At 40.1% G+C, this 24,456-nt stretch overlaps 1 protein-coding gene and 1 non-coding gene across 2 annotated transcripts in view; one reads left to right on the forward strand and one right to left on the reverse strand.

Moving 5' to 3' along the window:
- KIF1B (kinesin family member 1B) overlaps positions 1-24,456 on the forward strand; it is a gene marked incomplete in the record, with an annotated part of 2,363,676 nt that overhangs the window by 109,172 nt on the left and 2,230,048 nt on the right.
- TRNAR-CCU lies at positions 18,801-18,873 on the reverse strand. The gene has a single exon. It is a non-coding gene; the product is annotated as a tRNA-Arg (tRNA).

Consider the following 24,456-nt stretch of genomic DNA (forward strand, 5'->3'; position numbering starts at 1 on the left):
AAAGTTTAATTACATTATGTCGTCGGATACTCCGACTCCAGTTTTGAGTAAAAGACGCAAAGATGAGGACCGACATACGAGGTCCGCGACTTCTACCGACACCACGCTAAAGCCGACTACAGGTGCTCCGGTTCTCAGCGAGGTGCTTACGCAGCCCCTGAGTACCGATGACGCTTCTTTAGCGGTGTCTTCTGTGCCCGAGGTCGCAGGCTCCTCGGCCCCCCACTCCGACTACAGATACCGACACCACTCTTGGTGGGGAAACTCAGAGTTTAGACAGGCCTGCCACCTCTCAAGGTGTCTTCAGGCCTTCCTCTTTTTCCATTAAGGCTTTCACAAAATCTAAAGCAGCCATGAAAACTAAAAGACAAGCTCCACAGAGCCCCTCTCAAGGCCCCATGCCTAAAAAAACAGATGCTCAAAATGGCTGAGGATTTGATTACTCAGGGGTTCTCAACCCCCCTCGGACAAAAGGCCCAGATTGGAGGAAGACTACCCTTCCTCAGACCAAGCCTCTATTACCTCAGAACATTCTGAGGAACAGGAATATTCATATTCCCCTTTTGAAGATTCTGATGCTGAGGAGTCCATCCCCCCCCCCCGAGGACTATTCTTTTGGGGAAACCCTACATACTTTGAGGGAACACTTTCACTGGGAAGGCCAAGATTACTCAGATTCCAAGAAAAGGCTCAGGGATTTTCTCTTGCTTCCTCAGCACAGGCCTCTGGCTATCCCTCCTGTCTTGGATATATTAGATGATGTGTATACAGAAGCCAGCCTCAACCCAGATTCTTTACCTCCAGCTCCTGTTAAACCTGACCGGTATTACCTGGTTCCTGATTCACACCAATTCCTATACAAAAGCCATGCTGCTGACCCAGAAACTATTTCACAGGGTCCCAAGGGAATTAAGGCCTCTACTGCCAAAAATCTATTACCTTCAGAGAGAGATTCCAGAGCTTTAGAAAGGTGGGGGAAAAAGGTATACACCTCGGCCACTTTAACCATGAGGGCATTAAACTGTCAGTTCCATATGTTAAAGTATCAACAGTTTTTGTTATCTCGGTTGAAAAGCAAAATGACACAACCTGAGCAACCAGATGTAAAGGAGTTGCAGGATTTGTTGCATAGTGCAGAGCAAGTGGGTAAACATACCTTGCAATGTGGTTTTGATGCTTTAGAGGCCTCATGTAGAGCTGCTGTTACAGGGTCTGTCATATGTAGACATGCTTGGCTCAAAGAGCAAACCTTACCAGATCATGTCAAAGCTAAATTACTAGATGCACCTCTTCAAAAAGATGTATTGTTTGGTGTTAAAGCTGAGGAGGTACTAAAGAAAATGGAGGAAAGGGCAAGATCAATGCAAACAGTGAAAGATTTCTTACAGGTACAACCTCCACGTTTCAGCAAAAACTGGCCTTCACAAAATTGGTCCTTTCCAGCCACGGACAGACCTCAGAGAGGTAGATACAGGCGCCCGAGGGGTAGAGGGCAATCTCAAGGATCATTTAGAGCCAGACAATGGCAAGCACTTACACCAAGAGGTGGAGAAGATAGATCACAGTCATTCAGAAAGCAGACACAATGACTTTCCCCTCTGCATGCCAAGCAAAGCTTTAATGGCAGCACCTTTAGGCGGAAAACTGGCTTTATTTTCAAAAAATTGGCATATTGTGACAAAAGACAAATGGATTTTGGACATTATAGACAGAGGCTACAGATTCCACTTTCACACCCTTCCAAAAACGAGAGGCACGCCAAACCTGCCACAAAATCAAAGGGCAGAGGCACAAAAACAAATTTCAGCTCTCATGGACATGAAAGCTATTCAAGAGGTACCTGCAAAAGAACAGGGTCAAGGTTTTTATTCCAGACTATTCCTGGTACCAAGGAAGGACAAAGATTGGAGACCTATTCTGGACCTATCCATCCTAAACACATATTTACTCGTACCAAAATTCAAGATGCTCACATTACAGCAGCTTCTTCCCATGCTGGGCAAAGAGTCTTGGCTGGTAACATTGGACCTCAAGGAGGCATACCTGCATATCCCTATCAGACAAGATTGCAGAAGATACCTCAGATTTCTTGCAGGTTCAACCCATTATCAATTCTCTTCATTGCCCTTTGGCTTATCTACTGCGCCCAGAGTGTTCACGAAATGCCTGGCATCAGTAATTGCCTTCTGCAGACTTCAAGGGATACAAATATACCCATATCTGGACGACTGCCTGATCCAAGCGGACAGCAAGCACATACTTCTGAAACACCTGGCGTTTGTAATAAAGTTGTTGAACTTTCTGGGATACACAGTCAACAAAAAGAAATCAAAACTAATACCCTCTCAAACAATAATTTTCCTGGGTGTCAGCTTGAATACAAACACCCAGATGGCCTACCTCACGCCAGAGAAGCAAGGGCAACTATCTCAATACTTCAGAAAAATGGCAACCTTCACCAGGCTGACTGCAAGGAAAATCCTGCAGGCTCTGGGATTCATGGCATCTTGCATACTGCTGATCCCATGTGCAAAGCTGCATATGAGGAAACTTCAGTGGTACCTAAAAGACTTATGGTCTCAACACAGCCACAGTTTGGAAACAATTATACCACTCATTCCATGTCTTCAAAAGGAATTTGTGTGGTGGGCTCAAGCATGCCAAAGGAACACAGGTCTCCCCTTCTGCATGCCTCAAGCAAATCAAATCATCACAACAGACTCCTCGGACTACGCCTGGGGTGTGCACATGTCTGATCAGTGCATTCAGGGCAAATGGTCCCAAAAGGAAAAGCACCTACACATCAATCAAAAGGAAATGCTAGCAGTACAAAATGTTATTATGGCCTTCAAAGACCTACTGCATCCAGGCCAGCTATTGATAAGGACAGACAACACCACAGTGATGTGGTACATAAACAAACAGGGAGGAACTCATTCATACCCCCTGTGCAGACTAGCCATGTCCCTTTGGAACACGGCTCTGGATTTGCAAATCCAACTTCAAGCACAATTCCTGCCAGGGAAGGAAAACACGCTGGCAGACAACCTAAGCAGAAATATGACAGATCCTAACGAATGGAAGTTGCATCCTCAAGTTTTCGCAAAGATAATTCAGGCATGGGGACGGCCAGACATAGATCTCTTTGCTACCCACAAAAATTACTAACTGAAAAAAATTTTGCTCAAGGACCTATCATCCACAGGCCTGGAAAGTGGATGCACTTTCCTTCAGTTGGGCAACATTGACAGTCTATGCCTTTCCACCTCTTCCTCTGCTGCCCAAAGTTCTATTAAAAGCCAGAGTAGAGAGGCCAAAGATGATTCTCATTGCTCCAGACTGGCCAAGACAACACTGGTATCCACTCCTGAAGAGCCTGACGCATTCCCCACCATGGACCCTGCCTCTAGTGCCTCTTCTGTTGACCCAGCACAGTTTCAAAACTCTTCACAGTCAACTGAAAACCCTCAATCTAGCCGCATGGAGGATTCCTTGATTTCCCAACAGACTCTCCACTCCCAGGAGGTGCAGGATATCATCTTGGAGGCCAGAAGACCTTCTACTAGAAAAGCCTACTCCGCCAAATGGAAACTGTTTTGTGCCTGGAATCAGATAAGGGCCAGAATCCTTGGGTACTAAATTTACCCCAAATATTACAGTACCTAGCTGAGATGTTAAACAGTGGACTTTCCTTCTCCTCCATCAAGATCCATGCTTCAGCCATTTCTGCACAATACAACACTGATCCTCCTTTATTCTCTCATCCTCTCTTAAGACAGTTCCTCAGAGGGGCTAAGAATATAAAACCCCCAAGGAAACCACCAGTACCTGCTTGGGACTTCAACTTCATTTTAGAAAAACTGACCCTGCCTCCATTTGAGCCAGCTGCTTCAACAGAACTGCAATATTTGTCATGGAAAACAGCCTTCCTTCTGGCTATCACCTCAGCACGCAGGGTTTCGGAACTACAAGCCCTCATGGCTGTGCAACCTTTCATCATTTTCCATCAAGACAGAGTTTCCTTATGAACCAACCCCTCCTTTATGCCAAAGGTAGTATCCAGTGTAGCCTTGAATCAGACTATCCACTTACCTACCTTTTATCCTACCTTTTATCCTAACCCACAAAACAAAGGGGAAAGACTACTACATTCCTTGGACACTCACAGACAGCTTCGTTATTATTTGGACATAACAAAGCCATTCAGAAAATCGGAGCAACTCTGTGTCCTATGCTACAGATGCTCAAGGAAAGGCTATTTCCAAACAGACAATCTCAAAATGGATAGCCCACTGCATACGCTTTTGTTACTCATTTCATGGAAAAACTGTACCTACAAGCATCAGATCTCACTCCACAAGGGCCGCAGCTACCTCTGCAGCTTTCCTCAGGGGGGTTCCTACCAAGGATATTTTGGAAGCAGCTACTTGGAGTTCTGTACACACTTTCTCCAAACACTATCACCTTCCACTATACTCTAAATCTAGAGCGGGCTTTGCCACAGCAGTCTTGCAGGGCATCCTTGCTCCTCCTAGTTCCACTTAGTGCCTGCCACCCCTTTTTAGCTTTGGGATTCTACCCATCTGTTATGACTGCAGCTGTATGCACGATGAACATAGTACAGTTTTGTACCTACCATAAATGTAGATGTTAGAGTGCTAATACAGCTGCAGTCCAGGTTTCCCTCCCTCCATCCTCACTTGGGACAGGCCTTATGACAAACACCTCTTCATACAACCTGATTGGGGTATTCTTTTATGGTGTATTTGCTGGCACACTACTGTTTTTTGATTCTATTGCATTGTATTATTACATAAGTTTATGTTTTGCCTTCCTTCTGGGGGCACCTGACATCTGGGGCAAGAAAAACTGAAGAAAATGGCATCGGCTGGTTCTTTTGTACCCCTGCCACACTAACGTCAGGGAAGAAGCGATGACAACCGACGTCGGACCTAGACTTTGGAATTCGGCCGACCGAGGACCCGCCTGACGGCAGGATAACCCATCTGTTATGACTGCAGCTGTATTGGCACTCGAACATCTACATTTATGGTAGGTACAAAACTGTACTTTATACTTCAAGTATACCGAGGGCCTTAACTGTCATGTAGCTCATTATGAAGAATGTTCCTCATTTTTACTCTTAAAAGGTCCATGTTCCTCACAGTTCCAAATTGAGAGGGTCCATCAGACTGATATTAACTGATACTCATGGAAAATACTACTGAATCTCATTAATTCATAAAAAGAATGTTTTAAAAGTGTAACATAACACCTTTCACCATTCTGTGAGCTTCCTAATTGATGTTGTTATTGAGCTTTTAGTAAGTGTTTCACAATTTGCCCATTTGTTCCACATTATGAGAAGTGGTGTTCACATTTTTGTTGAAGGAAAATTGAGAGCGATGTAGAAGATCAACATGACTTGACATCAAATAAAGAAGTATCAAAAATCCAATAATTTAAAAAAATGACAAGAATTTTTGAGATTCCTTTCATGCATATTTTGTTAGATATCAACAAAATATGCATTCACCCGAGGTACTCCTTAAAATGGAGAACATCGACATCTGTGCAATGACAGAGACCTGGTTCAAGGCTCCAGAGAGCACCCCTGCATTACCAGGCAATAATTCATACCAAACCTTTCGGCCACCTAACCTGGACCGAAACACTAAAGGCGGAGGCATGTCCATATTCATTAAGGATATCCACATCTCCAGGCTAGTTGCTCAGCATAATGCATCCAAGATTATCCAAGTGCAACTAACTCTGGGCAAGACTGCATTCCAAAGTGTAACGTGCCGCAGATCCCCCACCATGCCCCAGGATTTCCACTCATTTCTTGATACACTAGAAAATATTAGGGTACAACCCAACACCCTAATAATGGGCAATTTCAACTACCCCACCATTAACTGGGAAAACTACTCATGTACCATCTCTTTTGCTCAACATTTTCTGGAATTCATAAATTCCAACGCCTTGGATCAACTTATCCACACCCCAACCAGGGGCAGCAATATCCTAGACCTGGTCATTAACAACATGGGCAACCGGTGTTCCACACCAGAGGTCAATTCCTCGTTAGTCAGATCCGACCACAGGCTAATCACCTTAGACATCCACATCCTGCCCCCCATTAGGGAAATCACTGAAAAAATTTCTCCAAAGCCAACTTCACACTTCTTAAGACAGAAGTGGCAAACTTCACGACACCCATGCAGATGGACAGTAAAGGTACGCCTGCTGAATCCTACACAAATGCACTTTATAAGCACTTACACAAGTGCATGGATCATACTATCCCTAACAGAACCAAGATGCTATCCTCCAAAAAAGGAAGTCAATCTGGTGGTCCCCTGCCATAAACAAACTTTACAACAGAAGAAAGAAACTGTTGAAAAAAGGAGTAAAATCCCATAATTAGAGAAACTCCCTGGTCAGCCTCAGTAAGAAGCTGAGATCCCTCATAAAGTCCTCCAAAGGTAGTTATGAAAACAGAATCGCCACTGATTCTAAAGACCACCACAAAGCATTCTATAGCTATGTCAAGAATCTCAATGGCAACACTCAGATCTGCTCTGAGTTACAGCACAATGGCACTAAATATACAGAACCAACTGATATTGCCAACATCCTGGCAGATAGGTTCAGTGCTAACTTTAGCCCCCTCTCACCCCCTAAAGGGCCCATCTCTCTACCGGAAAAATACAAAGTTCCTCTAAATCACAGCTGCACAGGTAAAAAAATACACTCTCCAAAGCCAAGAACACAGCATCCATGGGACCTGACAACATCCCAGGCTGTGTTCTACATGAATTACAGAATGAACTGGCACTCCACCTAAGCACAATGTTCAGTCATAGCCTCACCTCAGGCTTTGTGCCTACTGAATGGTGCACAGTGACTGTTATCCCACTCCACAAAGGGGGAGCCACCACGGACCCCGAGAACTGCTGCCCAATTAGCCTAACGAGCTGGTCTGCAAGGCCATGGAATGCATCATCATGGAAGTTGTAAACAAAGACTTTGGTAATCTCCAAACTCTGGACCGAACCCAGTTCAGGTTTGTAAAAGGCAGATCATGTCTCCTAAATCTGATAGACTTCTTTGAAGCAGTCACCAAATCCGTAGACTAGGGTAAGGTGGTTCACACAGCCTATCTAGATCTCGCCAAGGCTTTTGACACCATCCCCCACTCTGGAATTATAGATTAAACTCACTAAACTAGGTATAAATCCCTATGTCACAAGATGGGTTGCCAACTGTCTCACTGACAGAATCCACACTGTAAAAGTAGCAGACTCCAAATCCGACTTTAGACCAGTGACAAGTGGAGTACCACAGGGTTCAGTCCTGGGTCCTCTCCTGTTTGGCATCTACTCTTCTGAAGTACAGGATAACACAGAAGGTATTTGGCTAACAAAGTTTGCAGATGACTGCAAACTAGGAGCCATAATTGAAACTCCTAACGATGTGGACAATCCTACAAAAGGGCCTCACTGAGACAGATGCCTGGTGTCAAAGCCATGGCCTCAAGCTCCATGCCAAAAAATGCATGGTCATCCCCTGTGGTAAAAACTCTGTATCCATGAGCTACCACATAGGTGGTAGTCTACTTAACACTGAAAGTGTGATGAGACCTTGTGACACAGGTGGACAGTAGTCTCTCCTTTGATAATCACATCACCACAGTAGTCAGAAAATCCTTCTACTTGGCACACTTCATCACAAAAGGTTTCTCATCCAGGAAAAAAGAGGTCATTGTTCCCCTCTACTCATCACTCTTTAGACCCATTAAAGAGTACAACACCTCTTTTGGTAGGTACAAAGTGTAAAGAACACAACTCAAAGCTGAAGACGTTCTCACCAAAGAAAAAGCCAATAATGAAGACCAAAAAATGAGAACAGTCACCCAAATCAAAACTTATGACAGGTCAGGTCCAAGGTAATCACAAATCAAACTCCAATGTGTAAAGATAAGAAAAAAAAAAATCATTTTTATTTGGAATAGGATGGCGCTTTCGCATAGTTGACTATGGTAAATAAATAACCCAACTTTTGGCGGGCTCATTAAATTAAGCCTTGATTTACTCTTAACAAGAGATTCATGACATCCAAACTAAAACTAAATTTAAAACAAATTTTTTTTTTTTACATTAATACATAATATTCATCACATCATTAACATTTCAAGGCATTGCTAGGATTTTTTAAAAAAAAAACAAAAAAAAAAATTCAGGCATAATAAAAAAATAAAAAAAAAAAAAAATGTATGAGCATACTACTAGAATATTCAATAAAATAAAATTAAAAGCGTAAAACAGAAAGCGTAAAAGCGTATAGAATTTCTGCATAAATTCAGTAAACACACACAGTTTGTGTGCATGCAAACTCCACACATCTTAATCTTGTGAATTGTGTTTTGAATAGATATAATAGATTGCTACTATTTAGGATATAAAAAAATATCAAAAATATAGAAAAGTTAAAAGAATATATAAAACATATATATATCTAATTACAAAAAAATATATAACATATATACAATAAATATATAAGTTGTTGTCCCAAAACCCAAAGAGACAAATCTTTTACTTTTAAAATCAAAACCAATAAACCATGTTGTTAAGTTTGATAAATCATAAGAATACTACCTCCTCTTATGTACAAATTTTGGTAGGTACCTCACAAGACATCTACAACAACTGGAAAGGCCACAGAAATTCCTCACAAAGAGGATGACTGGCCTCAAACAGATGCCCTACGCAGACCGTCTCTAAAAACTCCAGCTTTACGCCATCACATATCGCCTACTCTGAGGCGATTTCTGCCTAACATACAAAGCTATGACAAACCCAGAGCTGTTGGGCATGCTCCACTTAAAGAAATCCCAGTCCCTCCGAGCTGCATGTTTTAGGGACCTAAACATTGTCACCACGGTAAAAAGAACATGCTGGAGGGATAGATTCCTGTCCCAGAGACTTCCCATACTCTGGAACAAACTACCTATCTATAGCAAACAAAGCTCTTCATTAGCACTCTTCAAGAAAAATATTGATGATTGGATGGGAAATAGGAAATTCACCCCGGGGATCACCTCTGTGGCTCTGCTCGACAGGGCACAGGAAAATAATTTTTCTTGGGTGGTGAAAGCCAGGGTACCTTTTTGGCTAGGCTTGTATAGGCCCTAGGGCTGATAGCCTAGTACCTGCCTATGAAATTATAGTTGATACGGACAAGTATAATGTAGCGCATTTGGAGTACCCATTGCCATGCCTGTTTGTTTCTAAAAGGAATATTCCCCTTCAGATTAAAATGAACTGTTTTTAGTAGCAACTCGAACAAAATGAGGCACAGCTGCCCAAACTTAGTTTGAATATTTTAATAATAGGCCCTGTTTGTAAGCATTATGTCTGGTATTTTTGTAACATACATTAATGTCTTTATTACAAAAGACATCAGAATCTTAGACCTCTACATTACCTAGATGCAGTGAAAAATCTGGTTTATATGTAGCTTTAGGCATTATCGACCACAAATTTCAACACAACCTATAAAATTCAAGGCTGCTTCCATTGTATAACCTATTGCTACAACAACTAGCCTGAAGGGACATGCTTATCTTTTTGTGAATTTTGGGCAACCTGGAAAAATGGAGCATACAGTAGATGCAGCTAACAAATGTATGCATGAAACTCTTTAGAAGTAACTTTAAACAATAAATCATTAACTCAAACAGTATGTACTATCAGTGACCTTTTAATGATTTCTTTTTATCATGTGATATATTGTTAACCGTATTAAATGCACTATTGCTTTTACAGAATTTAGTTTGATGAAGAACGGTAGCTTGAAAAGCATGTTGTGCAATTTCAGAACCATTGTATCTTTGATACTCATTTTTTATTACATTTGTTTTTAGCCAAGCTTGCAGTTGTATCAAATCACTAGTAAGGGCCTCACTCAGTAAATTCAGTATTTGGGCCCATAGATAGATAGCCTTTCACCTGCATAACAAATGTGCTTTGCAGAAAAATAATGGGCCCAAGTATGGAGTCCTGTGTGTCTTAAGGACAACACTTTTAGAAACAGTCTTGTAATCCTGCTTATGCTGCATGACTACTTGGGTAGCTCTCAAACCAGTTAAACAGGCTGCTTGAATAAATGAATTAGACATGGTTGATAGAACAGAGACATGGTTGACAGTATCTCATGCTTTGGTAATAAATGAATACGTTATGCATAAGTGTCAGTGTAGCAGCATTCAAGTTAAATGTTGTACAGCATGCCAAAGATATTTTGCTGTCATTCTGATAATCGTCACATACCAAGCTCATAGGGATGATGTATTAACCCCTTATTTAGCTACAAGGAAATCTGTGACTTGTCATCTGCTGTTAGAGGCAGTATGAAAAAGTTTAGCGATTATTTTTACACAGGCTTGATGTGGACTGTGCAAGGAAAATGCCGATACTAAGAGTGCTATCCTGGCCATCCACGTGTGACCTCACAAGTTTTGCCTATGCTTTAGTACAGCAGAAAGGCATTTTTTTCTGCAAATATGGCCATGTACATGCATTGCTTTATGGCTATTACTATTTAAGATGGGAGATTAAGTATAAACATTTCATAATTTGTAGCGGTCACTTTGTTCTGTCATCACCAAATTGCCAGTACTTTCAGTATCTATCTAGATATGTCTTATCGAATGTTGAACAAGTTATTCCCACTAGGCAATAGCCTGTCTTCAGGGAAGATCATAGGTGGTACTCATGCCCTGGGCAAATTTCCCCTAGTAATATAGGGGAGCTTCCCCTACCCTTTTCAATAGGTGTCATGATATACTTTATATCCACATGAGCTACCCCTAACTCAAGCAGATGGGACCTCTGTTTAATGTCTAATTCTAAGGGTTGCACACACTCTGGAGTGCCGCACCCCCTAAAGCTGCACTGCAGTGTTAGCAATCCAATCACCTAGAGTGAAATAGAACAGAAAGCCTTCTGGTTTTCCAGCCCCAAAGGCGATTTTGCTACCTGTTGAGCCACTGACAGTTCATGTGTAGAGCTTATTACTGAATGTGTGTCGCCATTTCCCTAAAGGTCTGTCCTCTTGCTGTGTCCCTGTGCACATTTGGCAGGTCATATGCTTCAGGCTTTTTTTCTGTGTCACAGAGCTCAGCATTTTTTTCCCAGTATTAATCACCATTCCATATATAAAACTGGACAGGTGCTGCACCCCACAAGAAAGACGTACTTATGTCAGGGGCATCTCGGGTACTGTGTGCATCTTTTATACTTTGGAGATTTTTTTAAAGTTCTGTAGATGTTTTAATGTCCTATTGTGGGAGCAGTTACGCTGCTGACTTTATAGTAAACTAACAGCACAAAAATGGACATTTATTTTTTTTGTGTCTGCTGCATCACTTACACGAGTCACACAGTGACTCATATCCGTTAATCATAGTCTACTTTTGGAAATGAAAAAAAGTGAAGTGTTTTAAGATTACTACACAAATAGGATGAAAAAACTACTGAAACAGATATTTCAGTCTGTATGGATTGCTGTGGACATGTCTGTGTAACTTTGCCTTTGAGAGGGAGGAGGTAGACCTATAGGATGATCTCCTTAAGTACTTTAATCAATCCTCTTTCTCCCGTACAGTACAGAATTTAGCATTATAATACTACAGTTTATAATTAAAGCGGTCACAGAGCCTTGCTTGACAGCCTGTTTCTCAAGTTTTTCTGAGCAATATTTACATGCTGTGTAGCTCAGAATGTTGTGATTTTAGTTATGATGCACTTTGAGCACATTGCTGGGAAAGAGTTGAAGTAATCAGAAGAGTTGGCAAGGTTTATTACTATGTTTTTGCAGCTGCAGATAAGCAAGTTCTTACTAAAGTGCAGGAACAGATTCAGTTGTAAATGGTTTCCTGTGGGGCTGAGCAAAGGTATACCAGGAAAATATAGCACTTAAGGTGTTGTTCTGTGAAGCATGAGACAAGGGTTCAAATGCCATCAACTTCTGCTTGCATATTGTATGATCATGAACAAACTGTTTAACTTTTTCTGTCTCCATATATGTACCTGATCAGAAAAAAAAGTTTAAAAGATCATTCAGATTGAAAAATAACTGATTGCCAAGTTCCTTTTATCACATCTGTTCTCTTGCATCACTTTTTTTTGCTTTTGTTAATTAGATAAGCCCACTAAACATGATACCTGTTTTCGTTGGCAAGCCTGACTTACTTGAAGTCTGTGCGAATTAAAACTGAGAGAACTGAACTGAAGACAACATGATAGAACTCATTAGCATAAACATAGATTGGTATAAAAGAATGCTCTTTATTGGAGAGTGATCTCGGTACCCCAGAAATAGTTTGACTAAAGTAACTTATTGGTCATGAAGCTGGTATGTCACAATACCATGTTTACCAATATTATAGTTGTCTAGATACATTTATAAATGTATGCAGGAAAGGTACCTTTCTACCTGAAGTGAAAATGTATTCATCAAAAATAGTATATTTTGTGGTACATTTGTATTGCTGTTCTTGGAGTTAACTGTTATCTTAAAGGAAAATTTTGCCCTTCTTTTGTTGACTCAGCAACTTACAAGAAGTTTAACTTAAAAAATCACAAAGAACATAATTTAATGCTAGATTCCTAGAAATATATATATGCGTGCAGACACACACACACACATACACACACACACAAATATATATGTATATATGCTTAACCAGATTTTTTTCTTTTGCTTTTATCATACCTGTCATAAGAATTACTTGTTGCCTGTCACTGATGGTCTTGAATTCGATCACTTATTGTTTTTGATCATAGTTTATGCTCATAAAGGCTATTCCAATCATCCACCACCATTTCTGTGGAAAAAATATTTCCTTATTTCTGTCTTGAACCATTTACCTTGAAATGCCAGGCTATCCAGCCCCCAACCCCCATTGATTCACTTTTGTGACTCTTTCTGTTTGCCACTACTCTAGGTATTATGGGACATATTAGAAAGCAGAATGAAACTGAAATGAATTCCTGAATAATTCTGAAATTCTTACTCTTTGTTCCGCATCAATTTAGCAGCTTTATAGTGATGCAGAAATTGTGCTTGACTGGCTGTTCTGGAGGAAGGTTTCACATGGTTAAATGTTTTTCTGTATTGTAAGGTACTAGGGTTGATATTATGTTTTGATAGCGATCTTTCCGCATATAAATTCCTTAGCCAAGTCCGTTTGCACCATGTGTAGCTCAGTAGCACACATTGTGCATTGATAGAGATGACAAGACCACACTTTTTCTCTCAGGTAGTCCCAGTATAGTTGTATAAATTGCTACTGCAAAGAAATGTTAACACAACTGCTAAAAGTTGTAGTTCTTGTATGCAGCTGTTAACTTACATATTTTTTTAACTGCTTTACCAAACTAATGCAGTGGTCTACACAAGAACTATTTCAGGCATAGCAGGGCATTCCATGTTGATCTGAGAATGAATTTGCATTTAATTTATTTAGTTAAATATTTGTGTGTGTGTGTGTGTGTATATAGGTGTGTGTGTATATATATATATATATATATATATATATATATATATATATATATATATATATATACACACACACACACACACACACACACACATATATACAGTGTATATAAAAAGTTTACATACCCCTGTTAAAATGCCAGGTTTTTGTGATATAAAAAAATGGGATCACAATAAATCATTTCAAAACTTTTCCCACCTTTAATGTGACCTATAACCTGTACAATTCAATTGAAAAGCAAACAAATCTGTTAGGGGAAAATGGTACTTGCGTATTATCGCAACCAGATTTTCGCGGTTGCGAAATTCGTATCATGGAATCAAAACGAGTGCAGGAAACACAGTAAAGTGTTGTTAAGTCTTTATTGATAAAGAATAACTTTGGATTATCTTCAGGAAGAAAAAATTGAAAAATTTCTCTTCCTGTTATTGGTGCATTACAAATGCGTGCTGAAATTGTCATGGTTGCTCTCATATTGACGAAATAATTTTTTTCAGTGTGTGGAAGGAATCCTGAGACAGAAAACACAGACACAGGAATCATGCTCTTGGTAAACAGTTTTTCTCACAATTTGTAAACATCTTTGAAAACAGCCCTTTCAATGAGAGAGTTGTAATAAGTAATGGTTTTCAAAAGGGAGACCGGATTATGTGGACAGCCAATTCTGGGGGGCGTTTTTCACAGAAGTTCACAGTACCGGTTTTGTTTTGTGTAGGGATGGTGACATGTTCTGATAAATACGTATTGTACTTCACACTGATTATTGATTTTCTTAGTGCTGTAACGTTGTGGAGTGCTCATTCTCTGGTTTGGTCTTTCTATGTGGTCGTAAATTGTCAGCAGTTACAATTCGTAGTGCAATATGCAACTTGCAATAAGTGAGATGCTGGCAGTAAAGTGCGTACATAAAAACAGGACATCTTTCAATTTATATTGATGATAATGCACCAAACAAACTAAAGTGCTAAAGAGAACAACATTATATTACTTTTTTACAACATTCACAAACTGATTCAATGAGCGGGAAGCAAACGGTTTTCCTGCGAAAATCTGGTTGCGATAATACGCAAGTACCGGGAAAATATAAAAAACGTACAGTAAGCTGGTTACATAAGTGTGCACACCCTTAAACTAATACATTGTTGAAGCACCTTTCCACATATAGTAGGCAGAAAAAGGGCATCTGCACTGCCAGCAAACACATTGGTAATAGAAAATATGAATAATATTTTGTCATGTATGTGGAAACATAATGAAGAGAGAACATGGGAGCACTGCTTGTGTGAAAGCTCTGTTTTATTTATTTAAAAATTCTTCAGAGCAGCTTTATTGTATTTTTTTAACTATGTAAAGGTAGTGGTTATTCTTCTGATAAGATTTTCAAGTTTGTTTTCAAGTAAGTTGATGGAATGCTTTTCTGATGATCAGATTTGCTTATGGTGTTTTGTGAAGCTGGAATAATTATGCTGCTATTGACTGTTTTGATCAGTTCAGGTTTAGTGTCTCTTCAATGTTACATTCATCGGTACTTTTCAGTTATCGGGGCAACACACTGTTTCTCATTCTGTATGGTTCTGACTGCTGTAATCATTGTCAAAAATGCCATGCATAATGATTTTAAGTTTAGGGCAGTGTCGTTTGGAAAATCAAACCAAAACTTTTCCATTATCGGGCCAACACGCAATTATCGTACAGGGGTCAGCCCTGAAGCGGTGGTTTTGACAGATTTCCCTTATTTAACTGTGCGTAATTGTAGAGGCCTGGCTTTCATGTGAATTTTTTTACCTTACTCCCTTTTCTGCTGGCTAAATGGGAAAAGCAGTCAAACAGGGACTGAAATCTTTACTTGTACATGGCGGCACTGCTGTAATTCTCCCAGAAGTTGTCCACACAGAATGGAATCCAAGCGGTGATTTTGACAGATTTTCCTACCAATCTGCATTTCCAGTTAACAGAACTAGGGCGTTATTGGACTATCAACCAGTTGTGTTTTGTAATGCGAGCGGGAAACAGTGCCTGAAAAACCGCCATTATTCATTTCTGTTATCATTTAGAAAAAGTGAAGACTACACCCACATCAGCAGCAGCACAGCGATCATTGTGACAGTGTGCTACGACTCTAGTTCCTCATTACACCTGTTGCCCCGATAACGGAAAAGTACCCATTAATCATATTTTTGAGAACAAAATATTTGTGGAATTTTATTTATTTTAGCAAGTACAGTGGATGAGAGAGATTAAAGTAGAAGAAATGATGCAAAGGATCTCAGGAGAAAAATGTAGCTGTTATATAAGGTACTAAAGAAACCAGTAGCTCTTGCAAGAAAGAAATTTGCAGCATGTACCAGTTATAGTTTTTCTTGCTCCTGTTCATGCCAGCTGTAGCTAATCACGGTAGTAGTAATTTCCCCATGTGTGAACAGGCATCAAGACACATGGACTAAACATGTACCAAGTAAAAGAAATCTGTCCCACTGTCATGGTTCACAAAGTATGTAGCGGTAGTTGTACCGCGGTTAGAGGGTAGCATAGTAGGTGATGGCAGTACACCAAGGAGTGCACTGTATTATAGCTGGTCAGACCCCCCGCCAATCAGTGGAGAATTCCTGAGTCAGTGGTTTCTTGTTGTCCTGTGTTGAACGAGTAATTTCGGTTTCTGTCCTGATTTACAGCATTGTAGGAAGTAACTGCTCCTGTGTCTGGGTATCTGCAAAAGTGGAGCTTATTGTTCCTAAATCTGCTAGAGGATGTGGACAGACCATCTCCACATTAAGGTGTGTGGCATAAAATATAGCTCCTGCTATTCAGTGGTGAGGTTAACATAAGTAATGGCACTAAATGGTTTTCTCTGGTCTGTCATTAGATAGTATTTTTGAATTGCAGAACTGACCTCATATTTTTGTGTGAAAGTTTCCCTTCTGTCTTTGTGAGGATATGTAAAAATGCACACAATTTAGAGCAAAATTCAGGAACAGAGAGATGATATTTGCCCAGTACAAGCCTTTGGTCATGTTGCAGCTGGATTACTGTGCCTGTTTCTGTTCCCCTTAGGTCTGGTTAGGTAGTTTCAACGAAGTATTAGGTTCATACTAGGCTATCTGCCCTAGGGCATTTATAAGCTTAGCCAGAGTGTGTTTGGCTTTCGCCACCCATTTTAAATTAATTTTGCTATGCCCTTTTTCAAGGTTAGTATACTGTGCCTCTGTCTAACAGTGACACAGAAGTGATACCCGGGGTAAACCTACGATCCCCCATCCACTCATCAAGATTCCTCTTGAAGAGAGTCAATGAGGGACTCTGCCTAACCTGGACTGGGATTTTATTCCAGAGTGAAGGGAGCCTCTGGGTTATGAATCTTTCCATCCAGCATGTCCTATTTATTTCAGTGCTGAGGTTCAAGTCTCTCGAGCGCGTAGCTCGATGGGATTTGGATTTTCTGAGGTGCAGCATGTCCATTAATTCCGGGTTGGACATGGCTTTATACGTCAGGCACAGATCGCCTCGAGCAGGCAGTATGCCACTGAGTAGAGCTGGAGTTTATTTAACCGGGCAGCATATGGCATCTGTTTGAGCCCTTTGATCCTCTTGGTGAGGTACTTTTGGGGTCTTTCCAGTTGCTGCAGGTGCCTGGTAAGGTAGATCCCAAAAGGGGCATTGTACTCAATTATGGGCCTGATGAGGGATGAGTAAAGAGGCATGATGACCTCCCCTGATCTAGATGCGAATCCCTTCATGATTAGGTGGGCTATATAAAATGTTTTTCTAACCACTTTGGCCACGTGGTTGTCAAATGAGAGATTGCTATCAACTTGGGTTCCCAGGTCCCTAATTACTTCTTCTGTACTTAATGGATTACCACCTATGTGGTAATTTGTGGGCACTTTGTTTTTGCCAAAGGGGATGACTATACACTTTTTGGCGTTTAGCTTGAGGCCATGGCTCTGGCACCAGTTGTCTGTTTCTATGAGGCCCTTTTGGAGGATGCTTGTGTCGGCTGGAGAGTCTATTATAGCGCCCAGTTTGCAGTCATCTGCGAACTTGGTCAGCCACAGTCCTTCCGTGTTGGCCTGTACCTCCGAGAAATATATACCGAACAGGAGAGGTCCCAGGACTGAGCCTTGTGGGGGACGCCACTTGTAACTGGTTTGGAGTTTGACATGGCTCCAGCAATTCTAACCATGTGGGTTCTGTCCTTGAGCCAGTTTGCAACCCATCTAGTGACATAGGGGTTTATATTTAAGATGGTGAGCTTATCTATAATGCCCGAGTGGGGTATTGTATCAAAGGCTTTTGTGAAGTCCAGGTAGGCTGTGTGGACCACCTTCCCCTCGTCAATGGCCTTGGTGACTGTTTCAAAGAAATCGACCAGGTTTAAGAGGCAGGATCTGCCCTTAACAAAGCCGAACTGGGTAGGATCCAGTGTCTGTAGGTCTCCAATATCTTTTTTTATGAGGTCCATGATGATCCTTTCCATAGCTTTGCAGACCAAGCTAGTCAGGCTTATGGGGCGATAGTTTCCAGGATTACTTCAGTAATAGAGAATTGTGGGGAAGAGGTATGAGTAGAGGTTGCATTAGACCATTGAACTGTACTTATTTTGGAGGTACAGCAATATTTTTAAGATTGATTTGCATCTTCCCATGATGTACCTGTTTTTGGAGGTTTATTATTTGTTTAACATTTGATTTATCATTTCACACAATTTTCTGAGCTTCCCCCTTGAAAACCAACTACATGGCCAATGTACTGGTGGTAGCAATAATTTAAACAAATTGGATCTTTGTTACATCTCCCTTTTTCAGAAGCAAACCTATCTTTGTGAGGCTGATTTTTCAGTACCATTATAGATGATTATGGAGATTTTGGGATTTGAACCCAGGACCTCATACATGTAAAAGTGTACTCTGTACCATTGAGCTACATCCCCCTGTGTCATTCAAATATTCAACTTTTACATTGTGACTTTAATATTTTTTGCCTCATTTTTTCCACTCTTTGTTTTTTTTTTTTAACTTGTTTGTGTAGTATCCCACAGTCCTCCTGGAAATGGGAAAAGGTATTCAGATTTTGGTTCATAGGTTAGTACTAAGCTAACTGCCCTTGCGAGCCATTTTAAGCCTAGCCAATTATCCCTTGTGAGACTTAAACCCTGCACCTTATGTTTGTAAGGCAAACACCTTAACCATTAGGCCACCCTCCCAACCCAAAAGCTTCACTTGTACCAAGATTATATCACCCCAGATGGGACTCGAACCCACAATCCCTGGCTTAGGAGGCCAATGCCTTATCCATTAGGCCACTGGGCCCTGACAAATTTTGTGCTAATAAGTCCCCAGATTTGGTCTGGAAGTGCCTAATTTTCTTGATCCTTTTTACCCAGGTAGCATTGTCGCTTCACAGTTAGACGTTGCCCGTTCAATTCTCAGTTAGAGCATCTTCTGTGTGGCAACATGCGTGAATGGGCATTTCGTTGTTGAAGGTTGTGCGTTAGGCCTGGCAAGCCAGCACATCAAAATCTACTGCCAATCATTAGCGGACCAGAGTTCCGCTGTGGCGACCCCTAACCGGGAAAAGCCGAAAGAAACAAACTATCATTGTCTGTAGGTTGAGAGGTAGGTTACATGAACCTGTTCCATACTGGTTTCACGTGATGATAGAGAGAAATAAAAGACTCAATATGAGTGAAGAAGAAGACAGTGGGAGATTGTGTAATGGTATAGAGCTTAAAAGGTGGAAGGGGTCAACTTGACTTTTCTAAAATAGTAGTATATAGATGGAATTGATTGCCTGATCAGCTGGTGTATTCTATAAGAACACTTCTTTCTTGAAGTTTGTGTAGGTGGTGGGCCAAAAGAGATATAGGTTGGACAGCTGAAAGATAATATCTATGTGCATAGAGCCAACTAAATAGACAGCTTGTAATTTTTTTTTATCTTGCCCTTACAGTCCTGTAATGTAATATGTAGCTTTTGTCTTTGTAGGAAAGTTAAATCCTTTGGTAAATCCATTGTGTGCGCATTTTCACAAACCATGCATATTATGCTTAAAAACATCTGTCCGCAGTTTTAACATTTTTCCAGCTTGAGGCAGTTGTTATATAAATCTTCAGAAAGGTACTTGTCAGAAATTTGTTCCATCTTCTTAAGAGCCTTTAATACAAAGCCAGACTGACATCTTTTGTGCCTGTGCTACATCTGCTGTGTTTTACACAAGTTTAAATTGTCTTCATTCCTTACTCATTGTTCAGAAGTACAGTGCATGCACGTCATTACCTTCTATCAGGTCTGCTTAACTGAGAACAAAAAGTCAGCAGTGACTAATGTGGACTGGGGCTAGCTGAGTCTAGCTGTCTTTCTTTTCTGGTGATGCTAAGGGCAGTGTAGAATAAAATGTCCTGAGAATTTTGAGAGTTCGGTTTTCATGAGAAATTATAGCATTCCGTGTCAAACGCAGCTTTTTAAAGATTGCAGACAGTCACAAAGAAGTTTAAAAGAGTCTGAGCGTGTTAGAGATGAGCATAAATTTTTATGACTTTGTTTACTTTCTGTGAGATATAGCTGAACAACCTTGTTGGCCTATAAAGAAGGCAGGCCTTTTAATAAGAATGTTAAGTCATATAAAGCATCCATTTTATTGAAGTTAAGCTACATACATGCATACAAATATTTCATATATGGAAAAATATTGCCGTTTTTGCCTGACTATATACTAGAACATTCATTCATGTAGTACATGTCCAAGTTGCTCTTAAAAATGTCTAAACTAGTTGTGATGGCCCTCCTGTGAGACATTGATCAAGAAGCCTCAATCCTTACCACTAACACTGATGGGGAACTTTCACTTTGTGAAAAATATACAGTATTTTCAGATGCAACCCTCAGCACTAAGTACAGATTCAGTTAAGAGCACACAGGGAATGCACACTCCAGTACTGGGTCTGGTCTTTTTCTCCATGTCCCAAATAAGACTCCCCACTGACCACTAAGAGCTGAGTCCTTAGCTAGGTACTCCAGAAGAAGTCCTCCACCACCCTTTCTGTGAAATCCGTGCTTTGTGTCCCTGTTCAAAGTAGCTGTCACACGCACTCCTTTTCAGATTTGGATTTACACACACACACACACACACACACACACACACACACACACACACACACACACACACACACACACACACACACACACACCCTGTGAAAGGCTGGCACATCTTACCTGCTCTGACACCTCCACCCATACTATAAGGCAGATATACTGCCACCAGAGCACCCAAAGCCAGCTACTTTAAGGATCTTACAAGGGCACCCAATTACACTTAGTAAAATTAATATTTATACAAATGGTAGTGTTAACCAAGGAGCAAGACTTTCAGGAATGTGGAGCCACAGTGCCCCTAAATAAATACAAGTACTCTCAAAAGGTTAAATATTTTCTAAAAGACCAGCCACAGTGAGAGGTTTAGATGCATTTAATACTAAATAATAATAAAAAAAAAACATGAAAATACTGAATATCTATTTACAGTAGACACCAGAGTTTCAGACACAGGAAATGTAAAAAAAAAAAAAAAAAAAAAAAAAACCTGATGAAAAGACTGACAGAAAAAAACTACATTTAGCTAATCTCGCTATGTTTTCCTAACTGACTGAAGAATTACTGTTCCCGAGTTACTTACTAAAATAAGGCAGGATGAAGGTGGATGAATGTCTTTGTCAGGTCTCAAAAATAGAGTGCACACCTCCCATCTCTCACTAGTATTCAAATACAATTTCAGTGCTGGCTACAGAATGACATCACATTTGGTCACCTGGCTATGTGGTTCCCACACTGCCCCCTCACTAGAAACTAAGCCAGAACCTGGCACTGATGTGTCACAGTATATACATTGAACTTTAGCTAAGGTTTATTGCAGCATTTGGAAACTGTAAAACAGTTGCAACACTTCCATCCTTCCTGCAGAAACTGACAAACTATTCTCTGGCACCCCAGGGTAGCAATTAGTTCACCACTAAGGACAGTAGAGCAGGACCCCAGTCCAGGCTTTTCACAGACATTGCGTCTGTGGCTGCATTCAGACCTGAGATAAAGTCTTTATGGCCTAAACCAAGTCATTTAATTTCAGGCTATTTTTCTTAATGTTGGCTGGGCTGAGCTTAACCCCTTCAGTATCCTCTGTAATAGTTATATCGTTACAACACTTGTTGTTATAACAGCAGCCCCATACCTGATAAAGTGTGTGTGTGTGTGTGTGTGTGTATATATATATATATATATATATATATATATATATATAGACACACACACACACACACACACACACACACACGGAAAGCTTGTGATGAAACTATTATTCTGTTAATTTTGTTTTACTTGGATCACTTGTCTGTGTGCTTGATAAAGAATTTTTGACTGGAAACAGACCGACTACCCTGCTTGGATTACTTTTGATTAGTTAGTAATTTTGTATAATATTTCAAAATATAATTTTTATTATTTTTTTGACTTGGGATTAGTTTAAGTTCACTACTTCTACTACCATTGTCTGATCTTATTAATATATAGTGATTAACTAGGTATATATGAATTAAAATCTCCACACAGTGAAGTTAGTTACACTATTTTGTTATACAGCAATACAGTGTGACATACATGTATATTTCTTTCCTGTCCAGCAGGACCCACTGTTGATGCATTTTTAACACAAACAACTTTACAAATGCATTTTTAACACAAGCATCTGTACAAATCAGTTTGATACTCAAATGACATATAATTTTGTTTACAAAACTCCAGCTAGTTATGTTGGCATATGTTAAACATGCACTGCCTTACTCTCCCTGGCACAGCTGGCACTACCTCACACTAGTGCTTGTTTTAATACAGTTTGCTAGTTTATTTTGTGCACCGCCTACTCTCTCAAAGAACCAGTTAGTACATTTCTTATTTCTCTATAGTCTTCTACATAGGTTGCATGTAGATGTTCTTGTGCTTAAAACTGCAAAATGTTGGGGACTTGTGCCAAGCTGTTCTATGAATAGGCTGGAGGGTCCAAGTTAGCATTTAGCAAACACACACAGTGGTCAAAAGGCATTTTGATCACTCCATTTGGCTGTTCAGTTACTGTTTTAGTACTACTATAGGCCTAGCATTTTCATTACCACCTTTGTGCAAGTTTAAATGGTGCCTTGCATGTGTCCCATGCTTTCTGGAACAGAAATGTTATATTTTGTTGGCAGATGAGAAATGTTTGATAGTCAGGTTTTCCTTGCCCTTTGATTATGGGGAAAAATAAATGATGAGTATTGCAGTGGACATTTAGGCACTTTTAGGACAGTGACAGTGTTGATGATGTTGTAAATGTTGGTCACTGGAAGCATTCAGATGCCCTTAGTGCATGCTTGGTTTTAGTAAATATTCTGTCTGGATCTACTTCCTATTTTTCTCTCAAAATTACCAGTATGCAGCTTACTAACCTGACTTTTCCACTAGACCACAAAAAGGTGCATTTTAGCATTTTCTGTTTTTCAGCCAGGGTGTCTCACCTGGAGACAAAAAGACTTAACTTAATAAGTATAAGTGCATAGTATGTACTTTGTTTTCCCCATTGTTAGACTTTTAGCAGAAGGACCACATGGTATTTAGAAATTAACCTGTAGAGAACCTCTGAATACTGACTCACTTTGGGTTTTGTATCTTGTATTTCTGACCCAGAAATATTGGCGGTCTCACTTTAAGAGAGCATACTTGGGGGAAATGCAGACAGATGGTGGAAGCTTATAATTATTTGAAATCTTCAGGTATAAATATCCAATGTTTTAAATGGATAAAATGTCAGTTCTTAAATGATTAAAAGCCTGCCCCTTTGGTTCGTGAAACATTTGTCACTTTCTCATTTATCACTCTGGCATAATTTAGCAACATCTTAAAATTAGCAGCATTACCAAATATAGTTCTCTGACACAACTGTAGTTTAGTGCTGACAGGTGTGTACCTGCATCCAAGAATGTTGCCTTTAAATAACATAACTGTACAGGAAGTAGCTTTCTTTATCAAATAAAGCTGCTGCGTCACACCACTGAAGATTGATTTAACTTACTAGTCAACCCTAAGTAGTGGTTTTACCACTTTCCACAGAGCAAGCATGCTTGCAGAATTTGCAGAATTTTTTACTTTCTGGTTCTGTACTTTTTTTTTTTAATAAGTAGATGTGCAATTTTGGTCTTATTGCAGGTATGCAGAATATGTATGACCAGTCCCGTGATATTCTGTTCATCTTCAGTGCTCACACTCTTCTTAAATCATGTGCTTCTGTAGCGTTTATGCTTAATGCTTCCTTATTAATGTATCTGTTTTTAGTGCAGTTTTATTAGTTTAATCTGTTTGCAGAACATTTAAAAAGGGTATAAGTACAGAAAAATGTGAAGAGCAATTTGTAATGTATTGAAATACAATAATTATGAACCTCCAGTGTAATTGGACTGGCCTTTTGGTAGTGAGGGAGAGGAGCTTTGTGAAGGACAGCACGGAGACGTCTTATTGCAATTGGAGACCTCATGAGGAGGTGACAGTAGAGGGAATGACAGTCTCCCAAGTTGTTCTAGGAGCTGTCACAGCAGGCAAGTACTACAGAAGTTAAAGGTGTTGGCAAGACAGCCTTAGGAAGACACGATCCATTAACTAAAGCATCCCTTAGCCCTACAGTGTGACAGCTGTTTGCACTCTGTCATCCATTCTTCACCCTCTATGAAAAATGAGTTGTTATTTTGAGGGCAGTAGTTAAGGTCCTGATTATCAGATTACAGCAGAAGAAAAGTGAAGAAAAATTTAAATCTTCTGTTACAATAGCAGTTTTTTTATAGCTGTTCTAGAGCCCAAACTACTATTGAAGTCAGCTGC

Source organism: Protopterus annectens, chromosome 2.part1 (assembly GCF_019279795.1).
Source record: "Protopterus annectens isolate FY-2018-M chromosome 2.part1, PAN1.0, whole genome shotgun sequence".
NCBI classification, from domain to species: Eukaryota; Metazoa; Chordata; order Ceratodontiformes; family Protopteridae; genus Protopterus; species Protopterus annectens.